The sequence below is a fragment of the Lepisosteus oculatus genome, unplaced genomic scaffold (assembly GCF_040954835.1).
Source record: "Lepisosteus oculatus isolate fLepOcu1 unplaced genomic scaffold, fLepOcu1.hap2 HAP2_SCAFFOLD_113, whole genome shotgun sequence".
Lineage (NCBI taxonomy): Eukaryota > Metazoa > Chordata > Actinopteri > Semionotiformes > Lepisosteidae > Lepisosteus > Lepisosteus oculatus.
Genome location: NW_027167664.1, coordinates 135,243 through 155,190, shown reverse-complemented (window position 1 = coordinate 155,190; position 19,948 = coordinate 135,243). Strand labels below are relative to the sequence as shown.

Genomic DNA, 19,948 nt, shown 5'->3' with positions numbered 1-19,948 from the left:
TTAAAGACTTTCCACCTTGCGGAAATTCCGGATACTATTATTTTAATATCATATAACATCATATAACAACAGTTTTCATTCCTAGGAGTGAGAAACAACCATTTTTGAAGACATATTAGTTTCTAAAACACCTCAATAAAGTTAAAAACATCCGTTTTATATTACATTATTTTTTGTGAAATTAGTCATTTTTTGCACTATTTTTAATAAAATCTCTAATTAAAAGTGATTAAAATTAAGTTTGGAACAACAAGGAATACAAAAAAAAGATTTTAAGGAAAAAAATGATGTCTTCTGTGCCAGGTGCCTGAAAGGGGAGAAAGCTAGAATCCTACCCAGGCTCCTGGAGCTCTGTCCTGGCTAAAGGAGGGTGAATCCATCCCCTTCAAAGCTCCATGAAAAAATGATATTTTTAAATTTGAAAAAAAAAAAACATTTTAGAACAATATCTCTTGGTCCACAGAGTGCAAAAATCCAACTTTGAAGAAAATCCATTGACTGATCCCCGAATCCTGAAGTTTTTTCGCATGATATCGGGCTTGCAACCACTTTCTGGAAAATGATGAAAAATGCCAAAAATGAAAAAGAAGTTATCAATTCTAGAGCCTAAGAGGAAAACAAGACAAATGTATATCTCCAAATAATTTTATGTGGTTCAGAAGAGCCCAGGAAAGTTTTTTGCATACATGAAACCACGCCCGTTTACACGTAAGCAGACATGATTGCACACACGACTGCAAGAAAGCACGCATGCATGCGAAGTCATCCTGTTGAGCATTTGAAAAGCCGCACCACGCCGCACTTGAAATAGCTCTTACATTAGTGGTAGACGCAGGAATCGCCTTTTTATTTACGCTCTTACCAACGCGATGGAAAGCAAAACAAAGCAAAGCAGAGCAAAACAAAACGAACAAACGAAAACCCTCACGTCCCGCACTTGCATATAACGCCGTTACGTGCCCAAGCAGTATTGTACGTCATCCTAGCACTGCACCCCGGGGCGTACGGTATATGGGAACGAGCACACGCCACGAATCGTCTCGAATCACTCCCTACAGCTGTAAGGCGCCTTGAAGCGTGCACCCCCAACTTTCTTCTTTGCGCATCTGTGAAAGGTAAACTCTTGAGCAAACTCTGAACCAGCTCTAAGGAAACTAATCCGATTAGACGTTACTTTGACTAATCTTTTTACGCTCAGTGCTGGATTGCTCAAACTCCAGCTAGGGTTAGGGTTAGCATTCCCACGCTACTTAGACACTTTGTTTACGCTCAGTGCTGGATTTTGGGAACTTCAGGACGAGTGGGAATTTTCTCCTATCTGTCAATTCTGTTTTGTTTTGGAGACTCTTGGCTGCCTATGTTGTACAGTGCAGCGTGAAGGAAACATTTTCCAAAACTGTGTCAGCTCAAAAGTTGTAAGAAAACCTCTCCAGCTGCTTTAACTCTCTTCATTTTTGTCATTTAATGTGACACTCGATGTACAACTGGAGCCTCACATATGCAAATGGTGAGGCTCCAGTTCGACACCCAGTTCGACACCACTTTACAGTAAATGACAAAAGCATGGCAGACTGTCCCGGACCGGCAGATAACTTCCACTTATTTTTACCATATTAAACAATGGAAATCCAACCACTTGCAATTGTGACACTTTATTTTGGCTGCACCTAAGACACTCTTAAATCTTCAAACACATTTCTCTTCTCCCACAACACTCTTGTCTGTCGGCACTATGTGACAGCGTTGCATGACAACCCATCTCAGCATCTCTAAACAAACTAGTTACCCTCGAACCCTTGGCGTTACTAGCACCACGCTCAAACCAACTGAGCTAACCGGCCTCACAACAGTGGTCCTCTCTGTGCTGCAAAAAATCGAACTCAGGGAATTTCTTTTGCCCTCCTTTGAATAGAAAGCCGTGTAATTCAGTGTACGGGCTTTCACGTGCAGTTTCATGGTTCTTGTAACCCAAATCCTACACTGGCCTGAAGTGCCCCCCCATTTCACAGCATTTTTCAGCTGATTTAAAATGTACCTAAAGGAGAAGCATTATTGAAGACCATCAATTACCAAGAGCTTTTGTCAAAGGTTTTGGTGGTCATTTTTAATGACCACAGAGCGCTGTGACCTCGGTTTTACATCTCATCCAAAAGACAGCGCCCTTTAACAACATAGCGTCTCCGTCACTATGCTGGGGCATTGGGACCCGCACAGACCTCAGGGTGAGCGCCCCCCCGCTGACACCATTAACACCGCTTCCAGCTGGAAGCTTTGTTTTTCTCTGTAGCTCACCCTCATCCGGGTACTGACCTGGCTCACACCTGCTTAGCTTCAGTGGGTTTTCAGCTGCGAGTTGCAAGGGGATGCAAGTGATGGAGCTGCTCACTGCAAAAGCCATCGCATTGGCCAGGAATCGAACCCAAGCCTCCCGTGCGGCAGGTGAGAATTCTACCACTGAACCACCAATGCTTAGTGTCTGGGTCTTCCAAAAAGACACTTTTTTGGTGTTCTGTGCAAAAAGCGTCGACATCTGCTTCCAGCTGCAAAATGCCATTCGCGGACACTGAAGAACTTATTTCCAAGGAAGCGGGTACAAGCAATTTGGCGTTTTAAAACCACCAGGAACAGTAAAGAGGCACGCTTCTTTGCTTGCGCCAGAACACAACAGGAGACAGACAATGTAGACGGCAGGATTTGAACCTGTGCGGGGAGACCCCAATGGGTTTCTAGTCCATTGCCTTAACCACTCGGCCACGACTACAGCAAACCCTGCCACCGCTGCGTTCTTGCTACAATCTTACCTGGATCGCAAGGCGCCAGCGGAAGCCTATTTCAAAGTCGTTCTCCGTTTCAAAAAAACATTTCCAAAATACAAGCCTTGCAGACAGACACGCCTCAGAGGACTTAAGGGTGGCTTCATGTCGGAATGATAAAGTCTCCCCGTCCGGACATGAAAATGCCACTTTGTTACCCACAAAAAAAGAATCAACAACAGAGAAATGCCCACAAGCATTTGAAAAGCCGCACCACGCCGCACTTGAAATAGTTCTTACATTAGTGGTAGACGCAAGAATCGCCTTTTTATTTACGCTCTTACCAACGCGATGGAAAGCAAAACAAAGCAAAGCAGAGCAAAACAAAATGAACAAACGAAAACTCTCACGTCTAAAGAGCTGTTTAGAAAAGTTTTTCTCCCAACTGTATGTGAGAGAAAAGCAGAGACGCTCACTGAGTAAGGTGGGGTTGCAACTTTGCAAATCGCAAGGACATTTGTATGCTCAAAATGGGAGAGGAGCACCCCAGATGGGACTCAAACCCACAATCCCTGGCTTAGGAGGCCAGTGCCTTAGCTATTAGGCCACTGGGTGAGGTCGATCACGCTGATGAAGAGCCAGTTTTGTTTTCCTTTGCTTTTTCAAAGGGATCCCCAAATTTAGTTAAGTTAGGCAGCAGAAGGTTTGCTGTGACCTGAGAAGGACCAGCATCCAATCACGGTGGTACACACACACATGCTCTCACTCATCTGAGCTACACGGCTACCAAGATGATCTCAGGTGCGCCGAGCTGGTACGGAACATATTGAACTGATCGATGGCGAATTGTCTCTCAGACAGGCTTTTCACCTCTGAGCTCCCTGACTGACAGTGATCAGCTAGGTAGTGAAACCGTCAGCTGCTTCTAAGCCTTAAACAGCTGCATCTCGGCGCTTCCACGGAGAGATGATTTAAAAGCCGAACATCGCCCATTGGGAACACCTTACTATCACTAGTGTAAGAGACTCTTAAGGTCTTGCAGAGGTGCCTGTCTAATAGCATGCCCTTTGCAAGCTATAGGTGTTTAGGCTGAGCAGAACAGAATGCCTGTTAACAAAATGTTTTTCTAAAGGGGCCTCGCACTCTTTTCCAAGCAATGGTCACCATCCCCAACGAGTGTCACAATGTAGTCATGTCCTAGGACGTCACCTGTTAGTCTCCATTTGTCTGCCACCAACAGTTTAGGTTACGGGGTCACAACTGCACCCCGGAGAGCAGAGGAGCCGTTGGCGTTCTGGCGGCGCAGATTGGGCTGAAGGTGGGGCGCTTGAATCTCGCTGTTGGAGGCCGTCTGAAACTGACCCAAGCCTTTCCCTTGAATTAAATGTAAATAAGAAATGAACCCCAGATGCACATGGAATCAATCACGTGTTTCCTTTGAGCCGTTTCAAAGACTGCTCCAGAGTTTACCTTGCACAGATGCGCAAAGATTAATGATGGGGGTGCACGCTTCCAGACGTCTTACAACTGTAGGGACTGATTAGAGACAATTCGTAGCGTGTGTTCGTTTCCATATACGCCCCGTGTTGCAATGGTAGGATGAAGTCAAATACGGCTTGGACACGTAACGGCATTCTATCCAACTGCAGGACTTGAGGGTTTTTTATGCTTTGTTCTGTTTTCGTTGACATCGCATTCGTAAGAGCGTAAAAAAAAAGCCAATTCCAGCATCTAACACGATTAAAAGGGCTATTGAAACTGCAGGGCTGCGCAGCTTCTAAAATCCTTGCACACAACTCTCCGTTATTGTTACTTCCTTCTTTCTGTCTAACAAAGTTCCCTTTTCCTGACTGGACGGGGAGACTTTATCATTCTAACTTGAAGCCAGCCTTAAGTCCTCCGAGGCGCGTTTGTCTGCTAGCATGCATTTTGTGAAAGTTTTTTTTGTTGTTGTTAAACGGAAAGCGACTTTGAAAAAGGTTTCCGCCGCCGCCCGGGACTCCATGTTAGACTGTATCAAGAAGGAAGTGGCGGTGGCAGCGGCGGTGCGCGCTGCAGCTGTGGCCAAGTGGTTAGGGCGATGGATTAGAAAGCCGTCTGGGTCTCCCCGTGAAGCTTCGAGTCCTGCCGCCTACGGTGTCATCGTGTGCCTGCGCAACAAAGGAAAAGCACCCGTTTCGCTCTTCCTGTGACTATTAAAACGCGAATGATCTGGGTTTCTACATGAATGGCTCTTAAAATGTGACCTGATCTTCATCTGACGCATAATAAGAAATAAAGACAGTCTTGTTTAACAAACAACGCACACAACATTTTACATTGTCAATTCAATTCAAATCAATGTATTTCTATATAGCGCCTTTCACAACAAGGTTGTCCACAATGCAAGTTGTTAAGAGCCTTGTGTCTAATATGCCGCCTAGGTTACGTGCTGTCTCTTTGAGGCAAATGTTGAAATCCTCTGAGTTAAGTGCTGAAGTTATAGTAGTCCTATCAGTATTGTTGCCTCCGATCAACAGATCCTCAGTTTTCTCAGAGTTGAGTAACAAAAAGTTTTCACACATCCAAGTCTTTCCTTCATTAATGCATTTAACTAAACTGATAATAGAAGAGTTATCGTTTGGTGTAAACAAAATGTTTCATTGAGTGTCATCAGCATATGAATGAAAGTTCATATTATGTTTTCGTATTATCCTACCTAGCAGCAGCATGTAAAGAGAGAGAGCAATATTGGTCCCGGCACTGATCCCTCTGGTACCCCAAATTGAACTGGTGACGTTGATGTCACCCATTGGGAACACCTTACTATCACTAGTTTAAGAGACTCTTAAGGTCTTGCAGAGGTGCCTGTCTAATAGCATGTGCTTTGCAAGCTATAGGTGTTTAGGCTGAGGCAGAATGCCTGTCAACAAAATGTTTTTCTAAAGGGGCCTCGCACTCTTTTCCATGCAATGGTCACCATCCCCACCGAGTGTCACAATGTAGTCATGTCCTAGGACATCACCTGTTAGTCTCCATTTGTCTGCCACCAACACTTTAGGTTACGGGGTCACAACCGCACCCCGGAGACCAGAGGAGCCATTGGCGTTCTGGCGGCGCAGATTGGGCTGAAGGTGGGACGCTTGAATCTCGCTGTTGGAGGCCGTCTGAAACTGACCCAAGCCTTTCCCTTGAATTAAATGTAAATAAGAAATGAACCCCAGATGCACATGGAATCAATCACGTGTTTCGTTTGAGCCATTTCAGAGACTGCTCCAGAGTTTACCTTGCACAGATGCGCAAAGATTAATGATGGGGGTGCACGCTTCCAGGCGTGTTACAAGTGTAGGGACTGATTAGAGACAATTCGTAGATTGTGCTCATTTCCCTCTATTCCCCGTTTTGCAGTGGTAGGATGACGTAAATTCCTGCTTCGACACGTAACGGCATTATAATCAAGTGCAGGAGCTGAGGGCTTTAGTTTTGTTTCGTTTTCCATGGCGTTCGTAAGCGCGCAGATCAAAGGCAATTCCTGCGTCTAACACGAATGTAAATGCTTTTGAAAGTGCAGTGTGGTCCAGCTTGTAAAATCCTTTTCCACATTTGTGGTTTGTTGATGTTTTTTCTGTCTGCCAAAGTTGCATTTTGACATCCGGACTGGGAACTATATCATTTGAACGAGAAGCCAGCCTTAAACCCTCTGAGGCGTGTCTGTCTGCCGGCACGAATCTTGTGAAAGGTATTTTTTTTTTTAACGGAGAGCGACTTTAAAAAGATTTCCGCAGCCACCTCGCACTCCGTGTTAGATTATAGGAGGAATGCGGCGGCAGCGAGCTCGCTTTTGTCATGGCCGAGTGGTTAAGGCGATGGACTCGAAATGCGTTGGGGACTCCCCGCGCAGGTTCGAATACTGCCGACTACGGCGTCTGCCGCACGTCTCCTTGTGCCTGCGCGGTAAAGGCGAAGTGCCGCGTCTCCTTCCCCGGTACTATAAAAACGCTAAATCGCTTGGACCCGCTGCCATGGAAAGCAATTCTTCAGATAACCACACGTTCTGCGTTCGCACCTCTGGTGCTCTACTTATGCCTTTGAAAACCTAATGAATAAAGCTGAAAGAACCGACACGATATGTAGGTGCTCGTAAAGCATGCAGTAAAGAACTGTTAACAGCAAGGGTTTCAGTGGGTTAACTGAGGAGAAGGCGTGATCGCTAATTGTTGACTTTTTATTTGGTGTTAGAAACACTCTTACTGTGCATGACGTGCAACAAATGTAGCCACAGAAATTGCATCACGCTTTCATGTATGCTATTGCAGACACCAACGTTGCCTAGATAGAAAACCGAAATAGCCGTGGGTTTGCTTGCTGGTCTGAAGGATCTCTCTTCGAATATCTATCATTTGTCAATGGACGTAAAAGGCGCTGCAATCTCATACGTTCAGAATCAAACTCGCAGCTGTTGTTCGACTTTATTTCTTGACTAATTACAACTGAGTGTTGCATGAGCAGTTACGTAAACTTGTCTGGTATATTTGAACACAGATGCCGTTCTTCAATTAAAACTAACAGTACATTGTCAGGGACATTCAGTTCTATAAAAACAAGAGACAGACAAGAGAATATTTCTACCTTTCATGTGGACTACGTGTTGACTTACTGATCGAAATAATTGAAAAGTTCGGGTCATAGCCGATGCAGTGCGTGCTAATTAGAACAACAGCAACGCTGATCTCTCAGCACCGTACTGAGCCCAGGTGTTTTTCTAAAGCTGTCAGGTGCAGTTCATTTACATGAAGGAAATCTCTTACTGGGTACGATTACAATGCAGTAAGTAGCACAGACTACTTAGGGAGTAGCCCGATGTGTTTAAAAACAACCCGAGCCTGGCAGGATTCGAACCTGCAATCTCCTGATTTGTAGTCAGCGGCGTCGACTCCTTTCAAACCGGGATCCTTCCGCAGCCACGCAGTTCGTGGTGTCCTTACCCTCCCCTATCTGATTTTGGACCAAGCACATCAGGGGAGGGCGCGAACGCAGTCCCCCACTACCAGAAATTATGCAGTCGAGATTCCCACATTTGGGGAATTCGCAGGGGTCAGCACAGCCAGAGTGCAATGGCCGAGCCTCGCCCTGGGTGAACCTCCTTCTTGATCAAGGTATCTCCCCTGCCATGTAAGTATGAGTTGTACAGGCCCCTGCAAGCGGCCCGCACCCATAGCACAAATCGCGCAGCCTAGGCCACCTCCTCGCCCCGCACGCCACCGCCTCCTGCTGGGCCCACTCTTTCGCACACTCACACGCCACACTAACACTCAAAAGTGTGGGCAAAACGAGAAAACGAGCGTGCCGTTTCCTACACATCTGCAGTCGCCGTTGCGCATTCGCAGCATGTCCCGGGATGCAATTCGGCCTCATTTGCATAACTCCAGACCGGCAGATCGCCACGCAAGCTCGCGACGTGCGCCTGCCACACACCGAACAAACCTTTTCAGCAATTTCCAAAAAACGGGCCTGCTCGCCTGCCCACAAGGCTCCGTCTCTTACCTGCTCTCCAGAGCCTGCTGCCTTCTGTGCTTTTCTCTCGGCGCCGCTGCAGCGCACACAACTCCTGCAGCGGGAGGGGGGGAGAAAGTTCCCGCGCTCCGCCGCAGGGAAGGCTCGCTCCGTGCGCACACGTCCTTTCGATGCCAGTCCAACAAGTGCTACCGCATTAGCTGCGTCGGGGCTCCGGCGTGTCGCACCTCACCTCACCTCACCTCGCACTGCCCCCTCCTTGAATGTCTGGCGCTGGGCATGCCCCGCTCTCCTCCGCCTTATCTTATCGCGTGTGAGCACCGACAATGGCCACAATGCCGGGGAATGGCACCTGTAAAGTGTTAATTGGGGCACAGGAACAGCCCGTCTCGTCTCGGGGGCCGGCTTCAGAGACAATACAGCAAACACAGCGGGGCGGGGGAAGAAGACGACACCACACATGCAGGTACATTCAGCTCCGGCGGGAACGAGATTCCCCCCCGGAAAAGCTCCGGTTGCTGCTGCTCCTGCAAGAGGTGTGACTGGGACCAGTAGGGAGCGCTCACCCTGCGGGCTGTGTGGCTCTCTTACGCCCCAGCCTCCTGATGGCGACACTCTGCTCACAAACAGACGCCGTCCTTCGGGGGAGGCGTCAAACCGAGGTCCCGACCCTCCTTGGTCATTAGGAAACCCCAGGGCGTCTCTCAAAAAGAGACGCCGGGGATGTACCTCTGATGTTAGTGCTCCCCTTTACCCATCAGTCAGGGTCTCCTCCTAATCCCCGTCTCACCTGTAACAATCAATGATGAGGCCCCCCTGTCCGTGAGATTTAGTACTCGCGCAAGAGACCGGGGGCAGAGCGCGAACGCGGTCCCCCGCCCCCCACAAAGTGCACGCTCCGGGTTCCCTCTCGGGGCCCTGCAACACAGTGGAAGGGCAGCGAGAAGGAGCCTCTTGCTCTGACGCCGCAAGGCCACAAGAGGGCGGAGGCGCCGCGCGCCCGGCCGACGTGTTGGACCGGTGCGCTTTACGTGCTGAAATAAACACGCGACAGCCCCGAAATGTTTCCAGAGTGCTGTGCACTGGAGGTTTTTGTCTGGCGAAGACTTGCCTGGTGCTCCTCCGTGCAGATTGTTTGTCCTCCTCCAGTGCGGGACGAGCCATCACAAGGGAGCGCATTCGCCAACATCCAGGCACGCAATGCGATTTGGAAAGCAGCTCCTTTCCAAAGAGTTGCACACGAACGATCCTTCAGTCCCGCTCGGGGGGCACGGAGCCCCCGCCACACACAGCTTCAAGTAGCGAGTCAGGCGCCAGGGATTTCGCTTATGGCCACACCACCCTGAACACGCCTGATCTTGTCTGATCTCGGACGCTAAGCAGGGTCTGGCCTGGTTAGTACTTGGATGAGAGACCGCCTGGGAATACCAGGTGCTGTAAGCTTTTGCTCTCCCGTCCAGCAGGGGTCGCCGTTGGTGCCGTAGGCTTTGGGAGGAAAACCTGCAGGATGGAAAGGTGATCTATAGCCTCATCTCTAGAGATGTTTTGTTGCTTTGGCATGTGTGTGACCCATATTAAAAAAAAAAACGTTTGTTAAACGAATATCGAAGCTGCCTCTAAATCTGCAAATGAAGATGAGTCGATAAACCACTTGTTTTTCATATAACTAGACATATATTCATTTGTTACTAATTTCATTCATTGAGCACGGATACAATAGAGGTACAGCAATTCACTGTTTGACATGTCTGGTACAGAACCTACAGAACCTAGCAATCAGAAAACGGGTGAAACTGTCTTTAGACTCAACATACAGTACCGAGGCCCCCTATGACCAAATAAAGGCTAACCTCGATAATCAGCCTAAAGAACCCAGACTACAGCAAAACGACTGACTTTGAAAAGGGAATGAACTTCCGGAAGGAGTAGTGGAACTAGCTTGAGATGCTTCTCCGGACCCCTAACTAAAAGCCACCGAGAACCAGCAGCGGTGTCGACTCCTTTCGAACCGGGATCCTTCCGCAGCCATACAGTTCGTGGTGTCCTAACCCTCCCGTAACTGATTTTGGACCAAGCACATCAGGGGAGAGCGCGAACGCAGTCCCCCACTACCAGAAATTATGCAGTCGAGATTCCCACATTTGGGGAATTCGCAGGGGTCAGCACAGCCGGAGTGCAATGGCCGAGCCTCGCCTGGGTGAACCGATTTCGATTTTTAAGAACTTTATTTTCTTTTCACAAAAAAATACAGGACATCACAAATCAGAAAGCTTTACATTAATATACATACTTAAAACAGTATATATGATCACATCTCATTACATTTTGACACGGTAACAGTTAAATAGCAACAATTTTCTTTTTTTCTGGTGCAAATCACATTCTTTACTTAAACATGATAATGTTTTTCATTATAATAATGTTTAATGTTTCTTGAGATATTGGATAATGTTTCTTGAGATATTGACCTATGCTCTCTATTTCCCACAGATTTTCTGCTTCCTCCTTCCCTTCTCTCCACAGATCTCTGAGGTAATAGTTCTCTCGGGTGATGAACAGGGCCAGGCTACCTGCTGCCTTGACTGGGATCTCGATGCCTTTGAACAGCCCCATGTTCCTCACTCTCCACAGGGCACCTTTCCCACTGTTCACCACGGCCCAGATCCTGTCAAACACGTCAGGAGGAAGTTTGACAGGAGAGATGCCGTATATGACGAAAGCAGCGGTCAGGGTAAATTGGGGCGAGAGAGCCTGCAACCAATCTTCAAACTGTGCCCAGAAGGCCTTAGCAAAAAAGCAGGACCACAGGAGATGGGATACAGTCTCCTCCTCGCCGCAGCCCACCCTAACGCAGCGAGGGCTGGGGGTGAGGCCCCTACGGTACAAGAAAGTTCGTACTGGTAAGCACTGGTGGACGACACTCCAGTCTAAATCTCTGTGAATGTTGCACAGAAACTTAGAGGATGTGTGTTTCCACACCTTCCTTGTTTGGGCTGATGTTAAAATGCCCACAGGGGTCTGCCTATTGTTCTGGGGTGCAACGAAATCTTCCAGTTTTTGGACGCTGACATCTCGGAGGGGAATATGGCCAATTGGGTGAGATCTTAGAAAACTTTTAACTGTCCCATAAATTGCAGGGCATGTGTCAGAGAGTGGGACATCCAGCTTGGGTCTGACACCCCACACTCTGAACACCTCCCTACCTACCCAGAGCCTGGAAAAATAAGTCCAGGTACGCGCTGCAGGTGCTGTTGCAAAGCCTCTCAGCACAGAGGACAGGAAAATGCACAGCAGCTTCGTAGCAATATCTGGGACAGACTTCCCCCCTGAGGGTAGCGGCCTGTACATTATTTCCCTTCTGAGTCTTTCCTGCTTCCCACCCCATAGAAATTGAAACATCAATCTCCTCAGCACAGCCGCAACACGGTGAGGGATTGGGAAGGTAGAAGCCAGAAAATTCAAGACAGGCAAGAGCTCGGCTTTGATGACCAGCACCTTCCCTATCATGATGAGGTCTCGGTCCTTCCATTGCATCAGTTTTTTGTTTAAGATTGGCAATTTGTTCTGCCAATTTACTGTTCCCATCTCTTCTCCAAAATACACCCCCAGGACCTTAATTCTCTTCTCTTGCAGCCTGAGATCATGTCCTTCTTTTGGCTCCCTCCAGTTCTGATAAAAAATCTCACTCTTAGATGTGTTAATTTTTGTAGAGGAAGCCAAAGAGAACCGATCACAGCACTGCAGAGCTCTGCTAATTGAGGCATTGTCAGAGAGGAGCAGGGTGACGTCATCCATGTATAGAGATGTCTTTACCTCTCCTCCCCCACTTCCAGGCACTGGTATCCCATTAATGGCCTGATCCTGGCGCATGGCACAGGCTAAGGGCTCCATAGCCAAAACGAATAACAAGGGGGATAATGGGCAGCCCTGCCTCACCCCTGAACAGACTTCAAAGGAGCGTGATCTATTGCCATTAACCATTACTCTGCTGTTGCTACCTGTGTACAGCAGGTTAATCCACTTTCTCATGATGGGGCCAAACTTCATGTGCTCAAGTACCGATGTTAAGTACTGCCGGTTTAGGAGGTCAAAGGCCTTTTCTAGGTCTACACCTAAAATGCACAGAGGGAGGGAGCGATCCTCCGAGTACAGACAGACATCCCTCAACAAGGCCAGGTTGTCGCTCATCAGGCGTCCTGCTATCCCACAAGTCTGTTCTTTCCCTACCAGTGAGGCCACTACATTTTGTAGGCGCAGGAAAAGGGCTTTGGACAGGATCTTAGTGTCCACGCCTAACAGGCTGAGGGGTCTCCAGTTCTTTATGTCATTCTTTGCTCCTTTCTTAAACAAGAGAGAGATAGTGCATTCTCTTAAGGAGTCAGGCAGCAATTCTGTCTTATAGCTTTCCTCGAATAGGAGCAGTAGTGGATCCTGAAGCAGATCCCAAAAGGTGCAATAAAATTCTTTAGGGAGCCCGTCAGCACCCGGAGTTTTCCCCCTTCTGTAAGCTCTCCATAGCCTGTCTCAGCTCTTCTACTGTCAAATCCCTCTGAAGTACTTCCCTATCTTCTTCACTCAAAACGTTTTCTAGCTTTGAGGTAAAAAAATGAATTTCTTCATCCTTTAACTCTGTAGAGCTTCACAGTCTGTAGAGCTTCACAGTAGAAGGCCTCGGTGCAGGAGAGGATAGCACTCGGCTCTGTTCTCTCTCGTCCCTCCTCATCAACTACACTTTCCATGACAGACTTGGAGCCTACCACTTTCCTGAAAAAGAAGCGGGTACACTTCTCATTTTCTTCCAAGAACTGCACTCTGCTTCTTAACAGCACTCCTCGACTACTTTCTTCGGCTATGCTCCGGATGTCCTTTTTTAAAAGGGTGATATCCTCGAGCACATCGAAGCCACTGTGCAGCATCGTGTAGAGACGCTGCAGCTGCCTCTGTTTCCTGGCTAGCACTCCTCTCCGTCTGGCAGCAGCCTTCCTTCCCTCAGCCATGAAAAAGGCCTTTGTCCTCACCTTCACCTCCTCCCACCACTCTCCTACTGACCCGTACAGACACTGCAAGGACAGCCACTGTGATAGTTTCTCCTTGTAGCGGGATACTACCCCCTCGTTCTCTAGCAGCTTTGTGTTGAGTTTCCAGAGGCCTGGGCCAAAGACAGTCCCGCCCTGGAGTTCCACTCTACACCCTAAAGCCTGATGATCTGAGAAGAAGACAGGCTGAAGAGTGACCCCAACAACTTTCACTTTCTCTGAGACAAAGCAAGAGTCAATTCTGGAGCTGCTATTCCTCCCTGACCATGTATATCCTGCTGTTGTGGGATATATACATCTATATGTGTCTGAGAGTTTAAAGTCTTGAACTAAGTTTTGCAGGGCCAGTGAGCTGGAATCCAATTTTATCGGCGAGCTAGACTGCCTGTCTGTGTGCTCTAAGATACAATTAAAATCCCCTCCCACTATCACGTCTGTGCTACTTAACAATAGGGGAGAGAGTGCCTTGAGTAGTTCCACCCTTCCTCCCACGTCAGTAGGACAATACACATTGATTAGCCGCAGGTTAACGGTCCCCCATTCCACATCCACACACAGCAACCTGCCATCTATGACCCTCTGAATACTTTTCAATTTGAAAGCCCATCCTTTGAAAAGAATGGCCACGCCAGAGGCTCTGTTGTTATTGTCCCCTGACCAAACAGAAGGCCCTTTATCCCACCTATCTTCAAAGCTTTTATACCTCTCTTGATAGGCTAAAACACACTCCTGCAACATCAACACATCTCCCTCTCTCTGCTGGAGGTAATCAAAGACACACTGACATTTAACTCTGTCATTGATACCTCTGGTGTTAAGAGAAATTATGTTTAGAGCCATATTACATAAGAAAGTGGAACCAGTCTTTACAAAACACATTTCTCTTCGGTCTCACCTGTTACCTTCTTCTTTTTCTTTTTCTTCTTACCAATTTCCTGCCAGCCATCCTCTGAATGAGCCTTCATCAGGGTGGCAGCAGTAAAAGCGTTCACGGAGTCCATTTCAAGGAAGGGGGTAGAAGGAGGGGTGGAGGGGTTCCAGCTGTCCCCATCGCCATGCTCTCCTTCCTCCTCGCTCGGGGAGAAAATAGAGTCATTTTTCCTTTTCCTCAAGTCCAGCTCCTGGGAGCACTGAGGGGAAAGGGGTGCAGCCGATGAGTTTATTGAGTTTATTGGCGTAGGCGTGAGGGCAGTTCAAAACAAGAAAACAATCCAACTACTCCAACTACAGGCTGATCAAGGTATCTCCCCTGCCAGGTAAGCCGAGAGCCGCAGGCGATGAGCCCGGAGCTGAACGGGCCCCACTGGCTCGTTTGTAAGGCCAGGTGCATTGCCAACCACGACCGGCAGGGCAGAGGCCTTGAATGCGGCCTGGGCTCCTGCAGCTGTCCAGCCACGCACTCTGGTTTCTCTTCATCTCGTACAAATCTTTTGCCTTTTACTAAAGATTTCCATGGAGAGGAACATGAATGAGTTCCATACAATTTTTGTGCTTCCCTGCCTTCGGGTGGGGTGCAGCTGGGCTGGTCAAAGAGAGAAAACAAAACCGCTCACAATCGCTCTTATTACGGCGACTGTGGCCGTCTGCTCTGCGAGTCCTCGGTCTCCGCCTGTCTGATTGGCGCTCTTTTCTTTGGGGGACAGGAAGTGTCCGGCCGCAAATATGAAGCGTTACAGCAACGACATGCCATGAGACGATTGATAACGATTTCCATAGGATCCCCGCGGTTGCCTGGCAACCGTCAGCTTTGCGCAGTGGCAGTATCGTAGCCTGTGAGGTTTAGCCGAGGCGCGATTATTGCTAGTTGAAAACTTTTCCCAATACCCCGCTTCCGCCGGTTTGCAATACAATCGGCGAAAGCAATTTTTGACAGTCTCGTCAGAGACTGAGCAAGGTGTTTAAAGACAGATTTTGTCATGGTAACATCATGGTAGAAAGACACTTTGTTACGTCTCAACAGAAACGCTCTTTAGCTCTTTCAGCGTTATGCAGAGAACAGCGTCTGTCGAGATCACTTTTGAGTCAGCGCGAAACGCCGTGTGCTGTTAGTTTGATTTCATATTGCTCGTAGCGGCGCCCGGCTTTTGTCTGTCAAACGTTAGGTTGCGCTTCTTCATGCTGCATCGTCGGCATGAGTGGAGCTTTTTAAACGTCTGTACTTACTGCGCCCCGTAAGAAATCGTTTGTCCCCGTTCAAAAGAGATTGTGCGATGTCCTGCAGCGTTCACAAAGCAAACCTTTGACAGTTTGAAAAGAGGAATTTATTCTGCTTCCTGTGCGTGCAGTAGTTACAAAGTTGAACGTCTTTACACGATCTGCTGCAGTTTTCAGTGGGCGGGCTTTGTCAGATGGCTTGGAAAAACGCACTGTTTCGGCTCGGGAAACATCATGAGCAGTGTTCTGCATGTTTTCTGTGTATAGCTGTCTTTTAACGCATACAGAATTTATTCGAAATCATTGATTTCTCCAATTAACAAGGGTCCCTTTTTGAACCTGCGAGAAGCATTCTTTCAATGTAACATATTTACTCCGAGGAAAGGCAGCATGACATTGAGAGTAGCTCAAGCTTTCAGCACCCGTATCGGACTGCGTGTATGCAGACACCGCTCAGAATCCCCTGTAAGATTCTCCCTCAGTTCCGTTGTGCAGTGCTTTACCTCTTTCAAAAGGCTTCACTTTCCTAGTCACATTCCAAGGCTCATCGAACCCGGGCTGTTTCCTCCAGCGGTATAGTATTGCAGTGAGACAGCACGATGCCTGCAAGACTATGTCACGCTAAACGCCACAGATTGTGTTTGTCCCTTCGTGTCAGTCGTCCTGCAGCCACGGGAAGTGGGACACAAACATGCTGCAATGCTTTCAGGACGTTAGGATTTGTTTGTGCAACATCCGAGAAGAGTACTTGTGGCTTGAATGTGAACTGTACGTGCCCGCCCCCTTTCCTCTGTAGTGCATGAGTTCCTCCCGGCATGCCCTTCGTCATTGTTCTGTCATCTTGTATTTAAAGGGTTGTATTTCTGCTGCTGAAAATAAGCAACGGTTTTCTCACAACGCCCTTTGTTCCCGACGGAGCCCTTGTCTGTCATGAAATTCTTCAAAACCTCAAGCTAGAAGAAGAAGACGACAAATATGAAGCGTTACAGCAACGACATGCCATGAGACGATTGATAACGATTTCCATAGGATCCCCGCGGTTGCCTGGCAACCATCAGATTTGCGCATTGGCAGTATCGTAGCCTGTGAGGTTTAGCCGAGGCGCGATTATTGCTAGTTGAAAATACCCCTTTTCCCAATACCCCGCTTCCGCCGGTTTGCAATACAATAGGCGAAAGCAATTTTTGACAGTCTCGTCAGAGCGTGACATAGTCTTGCAGGCATCGTGCTGTCTAACTGCAATACTATACCGCTGGAGGAAACAGCCCGGGTTCAATGAGCCTTGGAATGTGACTAGGAAAGTGAAGCCTTTTGAAAGAGGTAATGTCGACGCTTTTTTAACAGAGCACCAAAAAAGCGTCTTTTTTAAAGGCCCAGATACTGAGCATTGTTGGTTCAGTGGTAGAATTCTCGCTTCCCACGCGGGAGACTCTGGTTCGATTCCCAGCCAAAGCAGTGGCTTTTGCAGCGAGCGGCTCCATCACTTGCATCCCCTTGCAACTCGCAACTGAAAACCCACTGAAGTTAAGCAGGTGTGAGCCAGGTCAGTACCCGGATGAGGGTGAGCTACAGGGAAAAACAAAGCCTCCAGCTGGAAGCGGTGTTAATGGTGCCGGCGGGGGGGTGCTCACCCTGAGGTCTTTGTGGGTCCCAATGCCCCAGTATAGTGACGGAGATGCTGTGTTGTAAGAGGGCGCTGTCTTTTGGATGAGATGTAAAACCGAGGTCACAGCGCTCTGTGGTCATTAAAAATGACCACCAAAACCTTTGACAAAAGCTCTTGGTAATTGATGGTCTTCAAAAATGCTTCTCCTTTAGGTACATTTTAAATCAGCTGAAAAATGCTGTGAAATGGGGGGGCACTTCAGGCCAGTGTAGGATTTGGGTTACAAGAACCATGAAACTGCACGAGAAAGCCCGTACACTGAATTACACGGCTTTCTATTCAAAGGAGGACAAAAGAAATTCCCTGAGTTCGATTTTTTGCAGCACAGAGAGGATTGCTGTCGTGAGGCCGGTAAGCTCAGTTGGTTAGAGCGTGGTGCTAATAACGCCAAGGTTGCGGGTTCGATCCCCGTACGGGCCAGGTCCTTTTCTCCTCTCGTACCAAAGCTGTTAGGTTCCTTTCCGTGGTGAGAGGGGTTGTCATGCAACGCTGCCACATAGTGCCGACAGACAAGAGTGTTGCGGGAGAAGAGAAAAGTGTTTGAAGATTTAAGAGTGTCTTAGGTTGAGCCAAAATCAAGTGTCACAAATGCAAGTGGTTGGATTTCCAATGTTTAATATGGTAAAAATAAGCGGAAGTTATCTGCCGGTCCGGCACAGTCTGCCATCCTTTTGTCAGATACTGTAAAGTGGTGTCGAACTGGGTGTCGAACTGGAGCCTCACCATTTGCATATGTGTGTGCGTTGTTAGTTGTTCTGACGATTGATTTTCTAAAAGCCCCAACGAACAACCTCGTGTTTATTGCTACAATTAATAATTGTCTCAGTAAACCCATCAAACCTCTACATTTAATGGCGTCCCTGGGCGGGCGAGTTTAGAATGAAATGAGAATCAATCGCACAGAATAACTGATGTTATACAGTTATACATCGAGTGTCACATTAAATGACAAAAATGAAGAGAGTTAAAGTAGCTGGAGAGGTTTTCTTACAACTTTTGAGCTGACACAGTTTTGGAAAATGTTTCCTTCACGCTGCACTGTACAACATAGGCAGCCAAGAGTCTCCAAAACAAAACAGAATTGACAGATAGGAGAAAATACCCACTCGTCCTGAAGTTCCCATAATCCAGCACTGAGCGTAAACAAAGTGTCTAAGTAGCGTGGGAATGCTAACCCTAACCCTAGCTGGAGTTTGAGCAATCCAGCACTGAGCGTAAAAAGATGAGTCAAAGTAACGTCTAATCGGGTTAGTTTCCTTAGAGCTGGTTCAGAGTTTGCTCAAGAGTTTACCTTTCACAGATGGGCAAAGAAGAAAGTTGGGGGTGCACGCTTCAAGGCGCCTTACAGCTGTAGGGAGTGATTCGAGACGATTCGTGGCGTGTGCTCGTTCCCATATACCGTACGCCCCGGGGTGCAGTGCTAGGATGACGTACAATACCGCTTGGGCACGTAACGGCGTTATATGGAAGTGCGGGACGTGAGGGTTTTCGTTTGTTCGTTTTGTTTTGCTCTGCTTTGCTTTGTTTCGTGGTCAAGAGGCGTAAGGTAAGTCGTAATCCAGGGAGAACACTGGTGGTAAACAGTCCGAGGTGAGAGGCGAGGTCCAAAGTCAAAAAGGCAGAAGGGGAGTCCAATATCCAGAATAAACGAGGTAATGGAAAAAACGCCAGGTAGAGCTCTCAAGGAATAGACTCAATACCGAGCAGCGGGAAGCAGGTAAAGATGGTAAAAATAGCACTGTGTACCGCACGGTGGAGTGTGTGCAGGTGGGTTAACTCGTGCGGCAGCGTTTGTTAATAATCACCCACTGCTGGTGCTGATTAGATCGCTTAAGAGTTGGTCTTAACTGCCTGGCGGTCATGACAAGCTCCTCTTTAAGCTGTGGTTTAGTTTTGCAATCATGTGTTTCTAGAGCAGTTATTTATGGGGGTGGGTGGGTCTTTCACAGAGGCTCAGGACAAATCCCCCGCATGAAAGTCTACTGTGTGCGTTCAGACAGTCACAGGTCAAGAGCCAGGCAGGAGGACAATGGACAGAAGAGCCAACGAGCTAAAAATAAAAGCCACTAGGGAGCACCGCACTTTTACAGACACTTGGACACATCTGCGTTCGGTGTGCAATTAACATGCTCTCTGAGCCCGTTGCCTCTTTCCCATTTAATAGCAGAACTGACGCCAAGAGAAATGATGAGAAATGGCATTTATCTGGCACTTTTCATGTCCAAGGAGCTCAATGCCCTTGACACCTCCCCAAAGCGACAGAGCTGTGCATTCTTTGGCGACACCATTTTTTCTTTTGTTTAATTTCTATACTTATTGATAGAATAAAAACGATATGTCATGTAATATAAGGGAAATGTCTCTTTTCATGGGGAAAGCTAGCAGCAGTAAATGTTGTGTTTAGAAGAAGTTATTTAACATGACACGTGACCTAATTTACCGGAGCAAAAGCTCACCCAGCAAGCCCTGCTTTACTTCTATAGGAGAGAAGTAGAGTCTGCAAGATGTTCAGCTGGGTAGCTACGTCAGCATGCCTCGGCTGCAAAGGAACAAGTAATAGGTTTATCGCATGCTGAAAAGAGAAGAACGGAAACACAACGTTTCGGCCGTGAGGTCTTCTCACACCTGAAGAAGCCTCACACCTGTAAAAGGCTCCATGGTTTTTCTTTCTTCTCTTTTCAACATGGAATACACCTATTGTCTGCAAGATGTGACAATTTCACGGTGTTTTGGAAGAAAACCTTTTTTCTTTGAATTCAAAATCAATCGGAATTTCAGCACGACACATCAACACTTTTTCTGTTTTAAGGAGATGATATTTTAAACCTGATAAAAATAGTAGGAAA

General features: G+C 47.6%; 5 non-coding genes and 1 pseudogene across 5 annotated transcripts; 4 read left to right on the top strand and 2 right to left on the bottom strand.

Moving 5' to 3' along the window:
• Positions 1-7,748: 7,748 nt before the first annotated feature.
• Positions 7,749-7,912, bottom strand: LOC138226211 (U1 spliceosomal RNA). Its single transcript, XR_011184435.1, has one exon. It is a non-coding gene; the product is annotated as a U1 spliceosomal RNA (small nuclear RNA).
• Positions 7,913-9,570: 1,658 nt separating this feature from the next.
• On the top strand, positions 9,571-9,689 carry LOC138226201 (5S ribosomal RNA; annotated as a pseudogene).
• A 637-nt stretch (positions 9,690-10,326) lies between these two features.
• Positions 10,327-10,495, bottom strand: LOC138226212 (U1 spliceosomal RNA). The gene has a single exon (XR_011184436.1). It is a non-coding gene; the product is annotated as a U1 spliceosomal RNA (small nuclear RNA).
• Positions 10,496-14,678: 4,183 nt separating this feature from the next.
• On the top strand, positions 14,679-14,795 carry LOC138226210 (U5 spliceosomal RNA). Its single transcript, XR_011184434.1, has one exon. It is a non-coding gene; the product is annotated as a U5 spliceosomal RNA (small nuclear RNA).
• Positions 14,796-15,025: 230 nt separating this feature from the next.
• On the top strand, positions 15,026-15,167 carry LOC138226213 (U4 spliceosomal RNA). The gene has a single exon (XR_011184437.1). It is a non-coding gene; the product is annotated as a U4 spliceosomal RNA (small nuclear RNA).
• A 1,325-nt stretch (positions 15,168-16,492) lies between these two features.
• Positions 16,493-16,639, top strand: LOC138226209 (U4 spliceosomal RNA). The gene has a single exon (XR_011184433.1). It is a non-coding gene; the product is annotated as a U4 spliceosomal RNA (small nuclear RNA).
• Positions 16,640-19,948: the final 3,309 nt, after the last annotated feature.